The sequence below is a fragment of the Carettochelys insculpta genome, chromosome 1 (assembly GCF_033958435.1).
Source record: "Carettochelys insculpta isolate YL-2023 chromosome 1, ASM3395843v1, whole genome shotgun sequence".
NCBI lineage: Eukaryota > Metazoa > Chordata > Testudines > Carettochelyidae > Carettochelys > Carettochelys insculpta.
Window position 1 is genome coordinate 233,711,822 of NC_134137.1, and position 17,694 is coordinate 233,729,515.

The following is a 17,694-nucleotide window of genomic DNA, read 5'->3' on the forward strand; positions in this document are numbered from 1 at the left end:
TCCATTACAATAATGTTTTTGGATATTTAAAAATTTAAGCATTCATGTATTTTATTAAAAAAATTTTTCATTTGTGTTTGCCACAATAAGTGTCCCTGCATAATGCCAGTGCAGCCAGAGAGTGAGGACGATGATGTCACTATTTAGTGCTGTGCACAATCACTCACCGTTGCAATTGCCTGTTATATACCACCATAAATCCTTGTACTGGCTCTTTTAAATCTATTAAATTAAATGTATGCTTTTCAATATGTGCAAGTAAACTACATGTTAAGCTCATAACTTTGTTTAGTATTTGCTTAGTATTATCTTCACTTACTTGCGGTCTACTTTTTCAGCTCCATATACAAGAATGGCGTTAGTGGTTCTGCAAAATTATTTTGAGTTTAAAGGTTTCCGTGGCCAAATAAAATTAGGAAACACTGCTCTAGGAGCATGGCCCTGCAAAAAACTTCTGACTCCTGAGCACCTGCACACTCTCTGTTTCCTCCTGTCTCTCTGGGTTTTTGCTGGTGGGCTCAGGACTCTCCGTCACTGTGCACTGCTGCAGGCGCAGTAATACACAGCGGTGTCTGACAGTAAAAGGCTTCTCCATGATAGGTTCCATTTTGTGTCCTTCCTCTGGGCTTCCATGGGCTCACTTGTGAAATTATTGCCAGGTCCACCACCTACAGACTGGAAGAGTCCTTCCATCTCCCTGCCTTTCCTCTGCCGGTACCAGTACATCCAGTTGCAGCTGCCGTCTTTCAACGTACACTGGATGATTTTATTACTATCCCGAGTCCCTGTGAGGAAGGGCATCTGCTCCACCTTTTCACTTCCCACACCTGGAAAAGAAGCATTAAAATTTGACAAGAATATGAGGCACAAGGGAAGGCAGAAAATGAGGCAGCAGGGGAGAATGATGGTTGAAAGAAAGAAAATTGAGAAAAAGAGAAAATGGAAAAGGCCTGGCTTGTTCAAACAAACAGTAACATTTGTTCAACGTTCTTGACACGATTAGCTTTCCCACTGGACTAAATTACCATAACATGTGAAATGAATCAATTCAGTCTTGATTCTGACCAGTCTCAGGTGTATGGAGTTTAACCCATAAGTCTCTGATCCTTGGCAATTCTCTCCATTCCTCCCAGTGGACCAAACAGGAGACATGGTCTCCAGAGATCCCCTCACACCTCAGTTTTAGTGCTTGAGAATGTGTCCCTCTACTGGGAATCAATCTGGGACTCTGGGCCTGCTGGATCCACCCCATCCCATGGTCACTCTGACTGTACCTGGTGTCCAGGGGAGCAGTGCTGAGAGCAGGAGATATTGCCACATGCTGGTAACTTTCCTCTGCTCTGTCTATACTGCACTGTGGGTGTTCTCTGCTGTAACTCGAGACAGATGCAGTGTAAATAGGAGGAGGAGAAACAGGGGGGTGTCTCTTCATAGAGAAACTACTTCTCTCTCTTTCTCTTTTTCCTGAACAATCAGTTTCATGACTGCATTGGAACTTGTTGTTTCATCCCTTTTGTGTGGATGTTACTTTTTTGCCACTAACATGGAAATAAGTATTTCTTCTTGGGAATAATGATGGTGAAGATGGTATTACAAGAGATGACATATGCCATGTAGCAGGCCGTATGTGAACCTAGAAGACATGGGACAAGAGCCTCTCACAGGTGACTGGAGAGAACACTTGAGGTTAATGAGTTTCATGTACTGAAGATGGATTATTCACAGAATGAGAGAACATGGATAATATGTATTGCTTGATACGGTATAGTTATAATCAGGATGATTCATATTATCTCTCTATGAATGTGCAGAAGAAAGTAATGTCTAAGATTTTTGTAAATATGAAGGCCAGTAGCTATACAGGAGTAAGTGTATCAACATGTGGGGCTATTAGAGAATAGCTAGTACAGTCAATTCCCCAGAATACCTAAATTAAAACCTACTTTCGTCAAGTTTATTACTAGAAGTCTGGCCAGTGAGGTGAGTGACTTTGTTTTTTTCCCTTCTCGCTTGTGTATGGCCCCCATTTGATTTTTCCATGTGTCACTGACCCCATCTCACCCAAAGAATGTTCCCCATTTTTACTCTAAAGAAATTAATTCACCCATCATTTGCTGAGATCTCTGAGAAACTTGGGGAGTATCAGAGTAACACATGAGTTGGAGTGTGTGATCAGAGCGCCCTCTAGTGACCAGTAGGCAGAGCTAATGAGAAGGTGGGGAAGATCAGAGAGTACACCCCTGGCTAGCATCCAGTATGTCTAGAGCAGCAGTGGGCAGCCTGTGGACCACATGCAGCACACTGGAGCTCCACTTGTGGCCAGCAGATCCCTGGCTCCCCACCTCCTGCACATGTCTCTCATGCAGTCGTGCAGCAAAGCCCTGCACTTACCTGCCCCAATCCTTCTCTCTCAGCACTTTCCGAGGATCTGCAAATTGCCAGATTCACGCTCCATACACACTTCTTGCCCTCCCAGAAGAGCTGGAACGATGTGAATCAGCTGTAAGGCAGCAAATCCTATCATGGGTTTACTGGGACACATTACAATGGCTTTGAATTCACCTTAACTTCCTGGTGAGGACCTGCTATAGTGGATCCCACACTTTTCTTGGCATAGCGCATGAACATCACCCCTTTCCCCTGTTCCTGGGTCACCAAGACCAATGCTGTTGGTCCGGGAAGATACTGGAGAAGGGAAGGAAGGAAGGAAGGAAGGAAGAGAGCTGGGTCTGAGCTTCAGTCCCTGTAGATTTCTTCCCCCCTTTCCACATAGATAAGATTAACCTTAATTCTTGACACTAAAGGACAAAATCTCCCTTTCTCAAATTCAGTGTTCTTTTAAAGCTTCAGCAATACACGGTCAAGCTCCAGGCCACTCTTCCACACTCCACAGTCTGTATGAAGAAGGGGGAAGGAATTAGTTTCCTGACAGAGCCTTAATTGTCTACAGGTCCTTCAGTTGGCCTGTATTATCCTTCCTTAGTCTACTGGGAGCAACACTTTAACTAGCCTGCTGTACCACAGTAGATTCCTGACAATCCTGTAACTGACTACAAGTGCTTCTGTTATCCTGCAGCAGTCTTCAGTAGTTTACAGGGAACCATGCATGGATTAGCCTTGGACTTATATATCTCCCCTCTAGCACTCTGCCAATGCGTACTGCTTTATTTCAAGCCTGGAACACAACTACACAGGTAGCCCTCTGGATTTTACAGGAAAGAACACAAATCTTCTCCTACTTGGTACCATACTTTATTTGGGATTCTGTCTGTCAGTGTTGACAGGTGGCAACATATTCTCTAACAGCCTTATTCATATTTTGCCACCTGTGTCAAATAATTTACATAATAGTAATTCCTGTGTCTAATAATTTCCAAAGTGTGTTACTGTGACCAGTATGGCCTCCTCCCAGTTCCTTAGCCTGGTTTGCCTTAGCCTAACCCTTCATGAGCACCTTTCATTAGTTTATATTTTTTTCTCTTTGTCCTTAATAACCTTTAAAGGACCTCTTTGATTTTATAATATTGTTGTACTGGTAATGGAGCTCTCCATTCCTTATTGTGAAATGCCCAGCTTCTTGCATAAGCTTATTCTTCGCCCCAATATTCTTGACTCCTTTGACAAGCTCACGGAACTCACCACTCAACATGTAACTTTTGATTTCTTCATTGCTGGGTTCACCACCAACCTTCCCAGCCTTTTTGATCTCACCAGCTTCGATTGTCTCACCATTTGGGAAAGAGCTCGCCATTTCGGAAGGGGTGGGTCGTGATTAACAAGTTGAAGTAATGGGTAACAGGAAGTAACTGTAACAGCGATAATTTCAAATAAATAAATTTGGTTTTAAAATTCAAGTAGTCAACTTCAGAAATGCCTGCTTCTCTACCACTCGTGGTGGAATGCAAATTTCATAGCTCCAATGGCTTTTACTATACATCCTTTGCATGCTCTATGCCGGACTTCATTTTTCAGGCAGCTCACACTGTATAGTGAAAGTCGCCTGACTTTAGTCATTCTCACGCTACTATTCACTAAAGTTAGTGTATGTTGCCTGGGTGAGGATCACTATATAGTGCTTGCTATGGTTTAATGCTTCCTGACTCCTAAAGGGACGTGGAGGATCCAGATTTCAGCCCTGCAGCATGTGCTGGATGTCAGAACTTCAGCCTCATGGCCTGAAAGGGCTGGCAGACTTCTCTCCCTTCCCGAGTGCTGCACTGAGAAACCCTGTTTTAGGTTTCATATGGGTAGGATTGACACACACCCTTCACTCACTGCCACACACCCTTACCCCTCCGTCACACACAGGCTGCTTCTCCTGTGATTGGCTTCACATCTTTCTGCCTCCGCTTCTCACCTGAGAGCACCAACACTGCCTGTCCCCATTCACCTGCCAACCACAAACAGGAGGCTTCTGTGGCTGCACTGAGCATGGACTGACCAGCAGTAGTCAGCCAGACTGGAAAACACAGGATAATTTGCCTTTTTTATTTTTATTTATTTATTTATTTATTTATCTATATCAAGACTCCTGCAAGAGTGCTTAAATAAGGGGCTGCCTGGTTAAAAAAGGTCAGTTTACTTGCATTACAAGCCCTAACTTCTGCTCAACAGGCAGGGACCAGGGACATGGAACTACATTGCTTTAGTCTATTGCAGCACAGTCTGAAGAGTGGGACAGTTCTGATCTGTTGGTACTTACTATTTTCCTGTCTATTTAATACAAGTTCTCTGACACCCCTGCTCTCCACCCCTTTTTGGCCAGCAACTTTCGCACTTTGCTGTGTGCGGCTGCAGTTGGGGATGATGCTCAGCTTCTGGCATTTTATTCCGGAAGAAAAGGGGAAGAAGAACTTGGAGTGAAGGACTTATCTTCGAATGTTTGTACTGTAGCTCAGGAGATGTGCGTTGTTGGAGATCCAACATGTCCTACTCCACTCAGACGTGTCAGGAGTCTCAGTAGAGGAATGTAGATCACAGTGGAGTACAAGAGTTTTGAGCAGCTGTAGGTCAGGGTGTGTGCATTCATACATGTGCAAACCCACACGTTTATTGGCTCACACTTCCTTCCTTCTTATCTGGGTATCTGCTCTGGCCTGGGTGTTGTTTATTCTCTTCACTCCTCTCTAAAATCTCCATTTCTATAGGCTGTGGCAGGAGAGAGGTGCCATCAGCTCACACCCTTGTGTCTTCTAGGGGACATGTAAATAAGCCCGGCTGGAAAATAGCAATTAGGTGCTACGCTGCATATGCAGCACCTCATTAGCATAATTCCCACCACACAAAGTTCAAAGTTGCTAACTTCAAAGTGGTGGCAAGCTGTGTAGCTGCAGGTACTTCAAAATGCCCACAGCTACATTGCTTGCTGGTGCTTCGAAGTTTGCGTTGTAGGAATTATGCTAATGAGGTGCTGCATATGCAGTGCGGCTCCTCATTGCTATTCACTGATCGGGCTCATTTACACGCCCCCTTCAGAGGAGGAAGCTAGTGTAGATGACCCCGAGAATGGAAGCAGGAAAGGTGAGTTCTTTTCCCTTCCATTCTCTATTTTTTTGATTAGTTCTGTGGCCTAAGTCACCACTGCCTTACACTGACATAACTCCACTGAAATCAAGTAATAATATTGGCGTACACCTGAAGTAACACAGGGGTGAATCAGAGCCCATACCTAGCACTGGGAGAAGCAATTAAAGGTATTTCCTTCTCCTGTCTTTGAGGAGAAGAGCTTGTCTACACTAGCTCCCTACTTCGAAGGAACGATGGTAAGTAGGGTGTAGGGAGTTTATTAATGAAGTGCTGCAGTGTATATGCAGCACTTCATGAAGCAAATTCCACCTCTGCGGCAACTCCAAAATTTTAAACTTCAAAGTGTCAGCTCATGTCTAGCTGCTGCTCACCCACCAGTACTTCAAAGCCCCTTTACTCCTCAAAATTTTAGCCATATTGAGCCAGCACTGGCACTACAAAATTTAAAACTTCAGAGTTGCTGTGGGGGGCAATTTGCTTAATGCACCACAGCACTTCATTAATAAACTCCCTACGCCCTACTTACCATCCTGCCTTTGAAGTAGGGAGCTAGTGTAGACAAGGTGGAAAGAACAGAACTAAAGAGAGAAGTGAAAATGAGAAAGGGTGTGCTACAAGCATTTGCGGGAGGGGAGCGGCTAATTAACCCCAATAGCTATTCAGTGTTCCCTACCTTACAAAACCAAGGAGAAATCATATTCTGGCATTACATTTTTTTTTACTCATTCCTTTACATACTTCAACAGAGCCCATCCTTAGCCCCGCAGCATTTGTTTAGCTGAGCAACCATCAGCCTTGAAATGACCCTGACACCTGCTGCCACGTTGCATGTCCTGACAAACTATAAATCTGCATCACACCAGTATGATGGGTGAAATAAAAAGGTAAATCAGAATAGACAGTGACTGATATTCTTACCAGCCATTTTAGCCATAACTTGATTTATAGGGAAGGGAACTTTACTGTAAGAAGATAATTTCCCCTTCAAATCAAAAATTGATGTCACTAAAGGCCTTAACCGCCAGCACCTTAAATAGACAGAATCATTTCCTGTGATGTATAGAGATTTTGAAAAATTGCCTGAATAGCACTTTTAAGATCTGACGCACCCTCTGACATGGCTGCCAATGGGGTAGGGGGAAGAAAAGGGGGCAGCTGTCTCACGGCCTGGTGATTTAAAAGGGCAGCAGCCAGAGCCACAAGCCCTTTCGATTGCCAGAGGAGCCCTGGGTGGCGTGGTCCAGGCGGCACTGAAGAGCTGGCTTAGAGAGGCTAGGCCCTTTTGGAGGCATGGTACCCCTCCTTCCCCGCTGCCTTGCCCAGAGACCCAGCAATTCTGTGAGGTGACCTGCTTTCTGATGCAGAGTTCAAAACACCTGGTCCATCAGGGCTGTTTGGGGTCTGGACTGAAAGGCAGCCCTCGGACTTTGCTTACTTGAGTCATTTGTTGGTGCGAATTTTCTTGTCTTCTTTTTTCAGGTCATCTTTGTTTACTGTGAGAATAACTGTCTGATTGGGAATACCCTTCTATTCTATTCATCCTCCCTGTCATGCAAACACACCCCCTCCCACTACCTCCAAACAGTCTAATCCCCTTACTCTCCACTACCTCACATCACTCTCTTAGGCTATGTCTCGATGGCACCCTAACCTTGAAAGAAGTGATGTGATTTGCGCTATGCAATTTTCATAGCTTATTTTGAGTTGATTTTATAATAGGCTATTTCGGCACGTGGCACTGTCTAAATGATTTCACCCCGGCATCCCTGTACTCCTAATGGGATGCGGTTTACAGGGATGCCGGAATAGCATGCCTGTTATCTTGGAAGCTGTTTGAAGACAATTGGCGTGTTGCATGGATGCATGCAGTTACTTCTGGATACCTTGTCTAGACATTGCCTTTACGTACCCTCCCAGGCCCATTTGGTCCTGAACCCTGCATGAGTTGTAATGCCGGAATCTTTCAGTGCCATAACTCTAGAGTGAGCAAACTTTACGTTAGGCCCCACTTTTCATCCCTGGGTCCCCTCAACCTTTTTAATGTTATCCAAACAGACAGAAATGTCAGTTATGTTCATATAAAAAAAAAACCCTTTCAGTATGTGTAAGAAAATAACTATGCAGAATGTAAAAACAGCATTAATCAGTCTATAATTGTGCATACACAGACATAAACACAATAGCAAATTTCAACATTGTTAGTGAGATGGCTGAGCCTGACACCCAGCAGCCAATCATGCTGCATCCCTCCTTATGAAATTTCACATTCCTCCAAGGCCCCGCCCCCAGTTTGCACATCCCTGCAATAACTCTCAGCTCTGTAGTTAGCAAGGTAGGCAGGAGAGCAGTTAAAATTGGCTGTATCTGAAAAAGAATCCTCTGTCACCCAGCAGACAAGAGAGGACATTTTTTTCTTTTAAAGTCCCTTTGGCTGCAGCTGTTCTCAGTAGTCTTCTGCAGTTGGTGTAAAATTAAACTGAGCGCTAAACAGGAAACTGTGGTTTGAAGAGCTCATGGTGATGTAAAGATAGTTTCACAACTTTGTAACTCAAATCATCTTCAAGCAGCCCTACAAACTAGAAAATGGGTTCCAATCTTCTCTGTGGCTGAGGTCTGACTTATTGCGAGAGGTATCAGATGGTGGCACTGGCCTTGGGCGAGGCAACTGTGCAGCCTCATTTCACCCCAACCACTGAGGAGTTTTTTGGTGCAGATGCACAGGCTATAGATATCTCCTTAGAAAATTTACCAACCACAGTTGTCAGGATGGAGAACAAGATGGAGGACAGGGTGCATCTGGTTATGACTCTGGCTGACTCACAGACAAAGAAAGATCACTGGGCTCTTGGATGCAAAGCCTTCAAACTGTGAGTACCTTTTCAGCGGGATTGAATCCTGACTCAGTGAAAGGCTCATCAGCCTTAAGGAAATTACCCAGAGAACCATATAGCCGGAATGAGGAAATTGTGGTTTGTAAGCCACATGCAGCTCTTTTACTATTAAAGTGTAGTGCACTGAGTCTTTCTCCATTCTCCATCTGCCAGACCGGGGGTGGGCGGTGGGAGGAGAGCTTAAGAGTTCATAGGGGGTTCTGCATTGCCGGGAAGATAGTCTTGGGGCTTCAGCCATGCAGGGTGCTCCTTCCAGGGCTCAGGGCTTTGGCAGGAGCTGTGCTTCAGCCCCAGGCTGCATCAGGTGCCTCATTCGGGGCTTCAGCCCCCAGATCTCAAATTTCTAAAGGTTCTTGTATACAGTTTAAAGGGCCAGTAAGTTTGGTCACCCCTTCCAAGTAGCATCTAATCTGTATCTAGAGTCAGCTGCTGTAAAGGAAGTCAGATGAACTGAGGATTCTGCCCTCTGTCTCTCTCTCTCTCTCTCTCTCTCTCTCTCTCATTTTTATTGTATTATTTTTATCTTATTTATCATAGGCCGTGTCTACACTAGCCAAAATCTTCGAAATTGCCATGCAAATGGCCATTTCAAAGTTTACTAATGAAGTGCTGAAATACATATTCAGCGCCTCATTAGCATGCGGGCGGCCACGGTACTTCGAAATTGACGCGGCTCGCCGCCGTGTGGCTCATCCAGACGGGGCTCCTTTTTGGAAGGACCTCAGCTACTTCCAAGTCCCCTTATTCCTATGAGCAGATGGGAATAAGGGAACTTCGAAGTAGCCGGGGTCCTTTTGAAAAGGAGCCCTGTACGGACAAGCCGCGCAGCGGCGAACCGTGTCAATTTCGAAGTGCTGTGGCCACCTGCATGCTAATGAGGTGCTGAATATTAATTATTACCCTGCCACCCTGGTGAAGATAGAGGTACAAGGCAGTGTCATGAACGTAACTCCGAAGGTGGTCCCCAGGCTCCCCTATCCAGTGGTCATAAGATGGGACTTCCCTGGGTTCAATGACCTACTATGGTGGGATGAGGCTGAAGAAGGTAGCTCAGTCCCAATCTTCTGTGAATTTTCCCAGAACCTATTCTCTATGCTGGGGAAGGCCTGTAAAACAAAGCAGGAGAGAAGGGCCGCTAAGAGGCTGGGAACCAGGATACTAGTCCACAATCTGAAGCAGGTGCTTGTGGGGGATGGAGGTAAACCTGCCTGACTACCAGGAAAGAAATCATGGAAGTAGGTAAGCCAATGGTGGATCCCAGCTCATCAGGGAAGGGAGCAAAGGTCAGCCCCTCTGACCCTGAACGTGTGGGCCTCTCCAGGGAAACGTTCAGGCAGGATCAAGCCAACGACTCGGTGTTTCAAAATGTCCATAAGGAGGTGATCAAGGATAATGGGGTTCCTGTGGAGGGAGGGAGCAAAGGTACTCACCCTTACTATGTAATTAAGGGGGACTTGTTATATAGAGTAGCTTGGATACAGGGTCAAGAGGTAGAACAGCTTTTGGTACCTCAGAAGCACTGGTGGGCGGCACTGGAGCTGGCCCCACAGCCACCTGTTTGGGGGCATCTGGGATTAGACAAGACCCTGGTCTGCATCTTGTGGAAGTTCTTTTGGCCAGGGATCTATATGGGAGTCCATAAGTATTGTACTTCTTGTCACAAATGACAGTTACATGGGCCTCGACCGCACGTGAGGGCCCCGTTGGTGCCCCTACCAATCATCGAAGTCTCCTTTGAGAGGATTGCCATTGACATAGTCGGGCTGCTAAAGAAATCTGTGCAGGGTCATCAGAGCATCCTAGTTGTTGTGGACTATGCCACCCGGTACCCAGAGGCTACGCAATACCATGTCCAAAACAATAGCAAAGGAGCTGATCCAGATTTTCGCTAGGGTAGGGACATCCAAGGAAATTCCAACTGATTAGGGGACCCCCTTCATGTCCAAGCTCATGAAGGACTTACGTACCTTTCTCTGGATACACATCCTGAGGACGTCAGTCTATCACACCCAGACCTACAGCCTCGTGAAGCAGTTTAACAGAACTCTGAAAATATGATAAGGAAAGTTGTGAGCCGGGATGGCAAAAACTGGGATATGCTGCTGCCATATCTCATGTTTGCTGTATGGGAAGTCCATCAAGCTTCTACCAGGTTCTCCCTGTTTGAGCTCTTGTATGGCCATAACCCCTGGGGAGTTCTTGATTTTGCCAAAGAGGCATGGGAAGATCAGCCTAGCCTGGGGAGGAACATTGTTGACTACATGCTCCAGGTGAGGAACCGAATCACGAGAGTCATCCCAATAGTGCGGGAACATTTAGAGAGAGTGCAGAAAGCCCAGCAAGGCTACTACAACCATCGAGTGACACCCCGGAAATTCCAGGTGGGAGACCAGGTGATGGTGTTGGTGCCAACGGCTGAGAGTAAACTTCTCGTCAGGAGTCAAGAGCCGTATGAGGTAACAGAAGTTGTTGGCGAGGTGGAATACAGGATTCACCAGCCTGACTGACAAAAGTCAGAGCAGATATATCGTGTCAACTTGCTAAAACCTTGGTGGGACAGACAAGTGCAGCTAGTTGTTCTAGGAGCACTGACCCAAGAGGGGAACCCCCAGAAACAGGCGAGGATATCCCGAGTTGACCTGGATCAATGCACAGAAGTAGCTGACATGATAGATTGAAATCATGATGTGCTTTTAACTAAACCCGGGACAACAAAAGAGGTGTACCATGACATCATCACTGACTCAGAAATTAAGGTGAACTTCAAGCCCTACGGGATACCTGAGGCAAAGTGCAGGGAGATCCAAACTCAGGTTAAGAAAACATTGGAACCTGAAGTCATTGAAGAGTCACAGAGACACTGGTCTAGTCCTGTTGTGATGATGCCCAAGCCCGATGGATGCCTATGATTTTGCAAAAACTTCTGAAGGTTGGAAGAGGTGTCCAGATTTGATGCCTACCCCATCCCACAGTTAAATTAACTGATTGACCAGCTGGGAAAGGTCCGATTTCTGTCCACCCTCAGTTTAACCAAGGGCTACCAGCAGATACCTCTGACCCTGGGGTCCAAGGAATAGATAGCCCCATCTACCCCAGACAGGCTCTTCCAGAGCACCATCCTTCTCTTCGGCCTGCATGGGGCACCTGCAACATTCCAAAGGTTTATAGACAAGATATTACATCCATATGCCACGTATGAAGCCACCTACTTAGACAATGTTGTCCACAGTCCTGACTGGGACATTTTGAGACGGTGGAGGCTATGCTGGAGACCTTGAGGAAACCTGGCCTTATGGTGAATCCCACCAAGTGTGCAATTGGGTTAGCTGAAGCTAAGTACCTTGGGTATGTTGTAGGAAGGGGCATGGTAAGGCCTCAGCTTAATACAGTAAAAGCCATACAAAATTGGCCCCGCCCAACTAGACAGAAGCAGGTCAGAGCCTTTCTAGTACTGGTTGGGTATTGCCACCAGTTCATTCAAGGTTTCACTTCCAGGGCATACCTGTTGAGTGATCTGACCAGAGCCCATGGCCCAGACATTGTAAAATGTACCCCAGCAGCTGAGGAAGCTTTTACAGACCGGAAAACTGCCCTCTGCAGTGACCCCATCCTCATAGCCCCTGATTTTGAAAAGTAATTTATTCTACAAACCGATGCCTTGGAAGTCAGGTTAGGGGCAGTGTTGTTGCAAATGGGTGGGGAGGAGGAACACCCAGTCCTGTACCTCAGCAGGAAGCTCCTGTCATGGGAACAAAGATATGCCATAGTAGAGAGAGAATGTCTCTCAGTGAAATGGGCCATGGAGGGCCTACACTACTAACTCTTTGGGCAGAAGTTCACCCTGGTCACTGATCATGCACCCCTACAATGGATGCACTGCAACAAAGACAAAAACACGAGGGTAACCCTGTGGTTCCTTTCCCAGCAGCCCTTCCATTTCCAGGTGCAACACAGATCAGGAAGCCAAAATAGGAATGCAGACGGCTTGTCAAGGGTACACTGTTGCCCGACCCAAGTAGCCCAACTCCAGGGTGTTGAGCTGGGGGTGGGGGAAAAGGTTGTATGTCAGGGCCTGGTCTGATGGTTCCTTCAGAGAGGGAGAAAGGCATCTGGAACAGGCAGAAGAACCTGCTACATACAAGCAGGGCAATTATTAGCAGCTGGGTGGGAGCTGGCTCAGCCAAACTGGGGCCAGCTGACTCCACTACTACCTTCATAAGAGGCCTTTAAAAACCCTCCACAGGTGGAAGGTTGTGAGGAGAGGGAGCCCAGACTGAGAACAAGGGAGACCAGCTTTGGGGCCAGGACAACAGGGGAGGGAGCCCTGGGTGCAGTGGCCAGGTGCTCTGCCCTGGAGACCTATGGCAAGCCCCAGCCCCTGGGAGAAAAAGGGTGAGAGACTGGAAGGACTGAAGGGACTGACCTGAACTGTGGTTGGGGTAAGCGAGGCCCTTGCCACGATATCTTTCTGAGATTTAGAAAGAGAGTTCTTATGCCATAGAGATAATTTTGACTGGGAGGTTCTTTCAAAAGTATTGGCAGTCTTTTACATTCGCAAAGCAAGGCTGTGAGAGTGAGAATACACATGATTAATAACCTTCCCAAAGCCAACATGACCAAATATAATATTATGAAAACTGGATCCAGTAGACTCCCAGGGATTTCAGTGGGAGTTGGATTGTATGCCAGGACAGTAATATCCACATAGATAGTGAACTAGCATAATAACCAACCAGAGCATTTAGAACTACCCATCAGCATCAGAAAGTTAACATCTTCACTGGAATGAGAGGTCAATCCCAAGCCTATTAGATTTCCACTGAATGGAGCAGATCAAGACAAAAGTGCCACTTAAGTTTCAAGTATGTTTACACACCCATATTATGAGGTCCCAAGGGATGGCTGCAACTACATATTTGTCCCATATGCAACTATTTCTTTTCCAATAAAACATGGGTGGATAGTCAGAAAAAATAAATGTGTAAAAATAAATACATAAATAAAAAGGTTGTGGCTACAACCTAATTGATTACATGTGCCAGGATTCAAAATATTCATGCATGTGGACCAAATCTGTAATGTGCTCATCCTTTGTCAAAATATTTTTAAATAAAAGCTTTTCATTAAAAATGCCCTTTTCAATAAAACTGTTCACAAAAACATTTTGACTTTTCCAAAACTTTTTTTTTGGTGGGAGGGGGAGGGCTTTGGGGTGTTTTTTGTTTTTGTTGTTGTCAGTGATTAATTATTTTCCTCTTCCTTTGGCCATTTTCTTTTTAAAAACAGTACTAATCCTGTTTTCTTTTCCTTTCATTTTCATTTGAGAAAATGGGGAAAGCTTTAAAAGAAAGTTTCATGAAAAAGCAACACAGTGCAGTGAGAGAGGATGAGTGTTGTGAAAATAATTCTTTCCCTCTTTCTTACCAGCTCTGCTCAACATCTTCAGTTCCAATGACTCAGTAGGAGCTGAGGATATACAGCAACTTGCAGAAAGTACTCAGCACCATGTTTGATTGGACCGTACATAAGAGCAATGATGTTCTGGTGTTCCAGAAGAGGGGTTCATTGTGTAAAAACTCAGGTAAACTTCCATGACAGGAAAACAGGCTAGTTCATAGATGATGGAAGACAGTCTTTCATGCCTCATCTTATCAGCCCTAATCACTTCCATAAGGCGTACACATAATGCAAAGATGGGGGCACGGGTGGTTCTGTGGATTGTGAGGCAGGAGACACTTTCAGTTCCTAACACTCTCCTTCCGTTGCATACATACACATCTCTCCTGCTTCTGAAGGAGCAGATTTCCATGTGCTCAACAATCTTTATCAGGTAAATTCCAGGCTCTGAATCCTCCCCCTTCACATAGCTGAGAAATGCTATCTTGAACTTTGTTCCCCTTGAGGTGCGCTCATGTTTAAAAAAATCTCTATCCTTGTTTTCTTGCAGGTCACAAGGACATTGGTGCTTCACCCCAGGAGTGTGAAGATGTCTGTTTGCGTGAGTGACACCTCAATGGAATGTCTAATATTTCCCTCCCCTGCATTGCTCAGAGGGGCCTGATTCAATTACCCTGAAGCCTTTTGTACCAGCAGGTACACAGAAGTTATAAAGCCAAATGGCCACACACACACAACCTACTCCCTCCTGGGACAAATCAAAGGGCCTCTCTGGCAGGCACAGAGCTGATACACTCCTTACAAGTGCTCTTAATGCAGGGGGCATTGCAGGAGATATGGATGGGGTCATCCTTAGTCCGGGCTATTCTGCAACTGCCATGGGGCCCATAAGGACCTCAGGTAGCTAGGCACAAGGTAAGGTGGTGTTCAGGGTTAACCAGTGCTAGGGGCTGATCATGAGCTCAGCAGATGGGGTGGCAAAACTCGTCTCTCTGTCCATGAACTGGGCTCTGCATTGGTGGCAGGCTGGCCACTGCCCTCTAGCGTAGCTTCCATTTCCACTCACGCCGTTTCCATTATGGCTGCCTTGACTTATTTCAAGGAAAGGAATTCCCAACCCATACAGGCTATGCCTTTACTACTTTCCTCTTTAGAAAGAGGAATGCAAATGAGGGAATTTGGAAATGCAAATCTTGCACTTCATTTTCATAATCTCATGCAATCGTGTTTTCAGACTAGATGACTTCGAAAGCAAAAACAGCAGTGTAGCCAGGGTCTATTTAAAAATGAATCCTATTTTTGAAAAAAACACTTATTGATGAAAAAATGAGATTTACAGGGTTCTTCCAAAAACCGGGTTTATTTTCAAATGAACCCTGGCTACACTGCTGTTTTTTGCTTTGAAAATCATCTCTTCTAAAAATGTGATTGTGTGAGATTATGCAAATAAAGCAGAAGATTTGTACATCAGTACTTCATCTGCACTTCTGGATTTCCTCATTTGCATTCCTCTTTCTAGAGAGGAAAGTAGTGCAGCCACAGCCACCATGGAAGCAAAAGAGATCCAGCTGAGGGTGCCCTTTTCAGCAGTTGCAGTTGGGGGCCTGCTATAGAGTTCTGAGCCTGTAACTCCACTAGCAGCTGATTTTGTATAATCCTATTTAGTGGAAAAATAAGCAATTATTTCTCTGTTCTTACTAACTGGGGAACTTTTAAGACTGTGGCTGTTCTTTATAGGATTGATTTTTCAGCCTTAGAAGTCACAAAATGCTGAGACAAAGGGTTGGAGAGGGCAGTTTCCCAAGCTGTTTTCACTGAAGATGGCTTCAGTAGATTGGCTAGTGATTTGAGGCTTTTTCACTCAAATCAACGTATCCTCTATGCACTATCTACAACCCCTTGTGCACTCCTCTCCCTGACCCTCTGCATCTCAGCCCATGCTACTCCAAACACCTGGGGCACCCTTTAATTCTCTCCCTTGATCAGCCCAACTGTCCTTTGTCTTTAGGACATCTGCTCTGTATCACTCTTCTGTAGATTTGAGTTCCCTGCCACATACCCTGTTCCAGCTTTCCAAAGAGTCCCCATATTCTGAGGTCTGGGATCATACACATTCTCACCACCTCTCTAGGCTCTGCAGACTAAAAATAGCTTTAGTCTCTCACCAACCACATCATATGAGATCTGTTGATGGACAGCTCAGTCTACAACCTCTTAATCCTCCACACTGCACTCCCCACGCACCCTCCCATGGTCCTTCTATGGTTCACCATCTGTGGCTCACCTCAGCAGCTGCTGCAAACCCTGAAGTCAACAGCAAGTCTAATTATATTTACATCCATTTATAGTATTATTAAGTTGCTGTTCTTTACACCCATAGGCAACACTTTTTATATCTTTAAAACCACTAACCTCCCACAAAACTAATCACAGCATTTTCTCACCAAGACCAACAAATCAAGTGATATTTGAGGTTTGTACACCCAGCCAACTAATAGCAATATGCTGTTGCTTGTGGGATACAGAGAGAAATAGTCGTTTCTCCTGCTACATTCATGTAAAAACTTTAGTTATTGTTGGGTTTTGGGTGATGCTCTTCGTTTCTCTGATATAAATGCTTCTCTTCTATAAAGGTGCAAGACAAAGCCTACTTGGATAAATCCTCAATCAGCTCCTATCCCATTGTGTTCAGCATCTGGACAGCGATTTGTGAAGAGCAGCAACCCTTTCGATATATACAGGATCTGCAGTGAGTAACTAGTTATGATTTATGGACAAAGTGGAATGCTTGTAGCTTCTGCAATCTGTATCTCTGTGCCTTAAATATTGAGTCTGTTCTGGCATGGCTATGGTCTGAAGAAGTGGGTCTGTCCCATGAAAGCTCACTGCCAAATAAAGTGTTAGTCTTTAAAGTGCTACTGGACTGCTTTTTTGTTTTGATATTTCGCCCACTATGTGCTTTTGCTGTGCACTGGGATCCCCTCAGGTAGCAAGTCGAGATTTTTGAGGTAGTGAACCAGATTTTCAGAAGAATTCAGCTTCCGATTGGGCTCCTAAATGATGTGAAGTGGCTGGATTTTCAGCCACTTAAATGCTCCCGTTATGCTCACTGAAACTGAGGTTTACAGGAGAAATTGCTAGATACTGTGTTTTTATGAAAATTTCCCCCATGTTCATTTACAACACTGCAGAAATATTACATCATCACAGTAATTTAGTGTTAAAGGCACTAATGAAAACAGAAGGGCCCCACATTGGTGTTTACAGTGTAAAACAACCCAGAAATTCACTTGAAAGCAGTGGGAAGGGCAGTAAGGATTCTCTCTCTCAACCCTGCTCCTGTTCTAGCTCCCCTTGGCTGGATCCCTGAGTACACCCCGCAGTACTTGGTCTCAACTTGTTACTCTTTGGGTTTGGAGCAGGGTCAGAACTATCATACAACAGATATCTAGTTCTCATCACAACAGTGTGCTTATTGCTCTACAAAAATGAAAGGGGCATTGGTCAGAGAGCTTACAATCCAAATCAGACACGAAAAAAAAAACTGGAGGGGGAAAGACAGGCGTCAAACCACCTCGGGTGACAGGGTGGGCTTAAGAAGTTTGATTGCAGGACATAGTGAGGGAGGCATCAGACACTGAGACGTGCTGAGGCCATGATTGTTGATGATAAGTAGTTAGCTGAAGTTGGGGGTAAGTGTCATTTGCTTGGGGTGGGACAGAGGATCTCAGACGAAGGGAGCACCGGCCCAGCCCTGGGGAAGCGCAGCATGAGTCTAACTTCCCAGGAGCTGTTGCATCTGCATCTCTCCACACTAGAGCATCGCCCCACTTCTAAGTAACCCCATTTCCCCTTCTCTTCCACACCCGCAGGCTGCCCC

General features: G+C 45.4%; 1 long non-coding RNA gene across 1 annotated transcript; it reads left to right on the plus strand.

The window, feature by feature from the left end:
* The first annotated feature begins 13,913 nt into the window (after positions 1 to 13,913).
* Positions 13,914 to 16,519, plus strand: LOC142017390 (uncharacterized). Its single transcript, XR_012646515.1, has 3 exons — positions 13,914 to 13,998; positions 14,365 to 14,415; positions 16,448 to 16,519. It is a non-coding gene; the product is annotated as an uncharacterized LOC142017390 (long non-coding RNA).
* Positions 16,520 to 17,694: the final 1,175 nt, after the last annotated feature.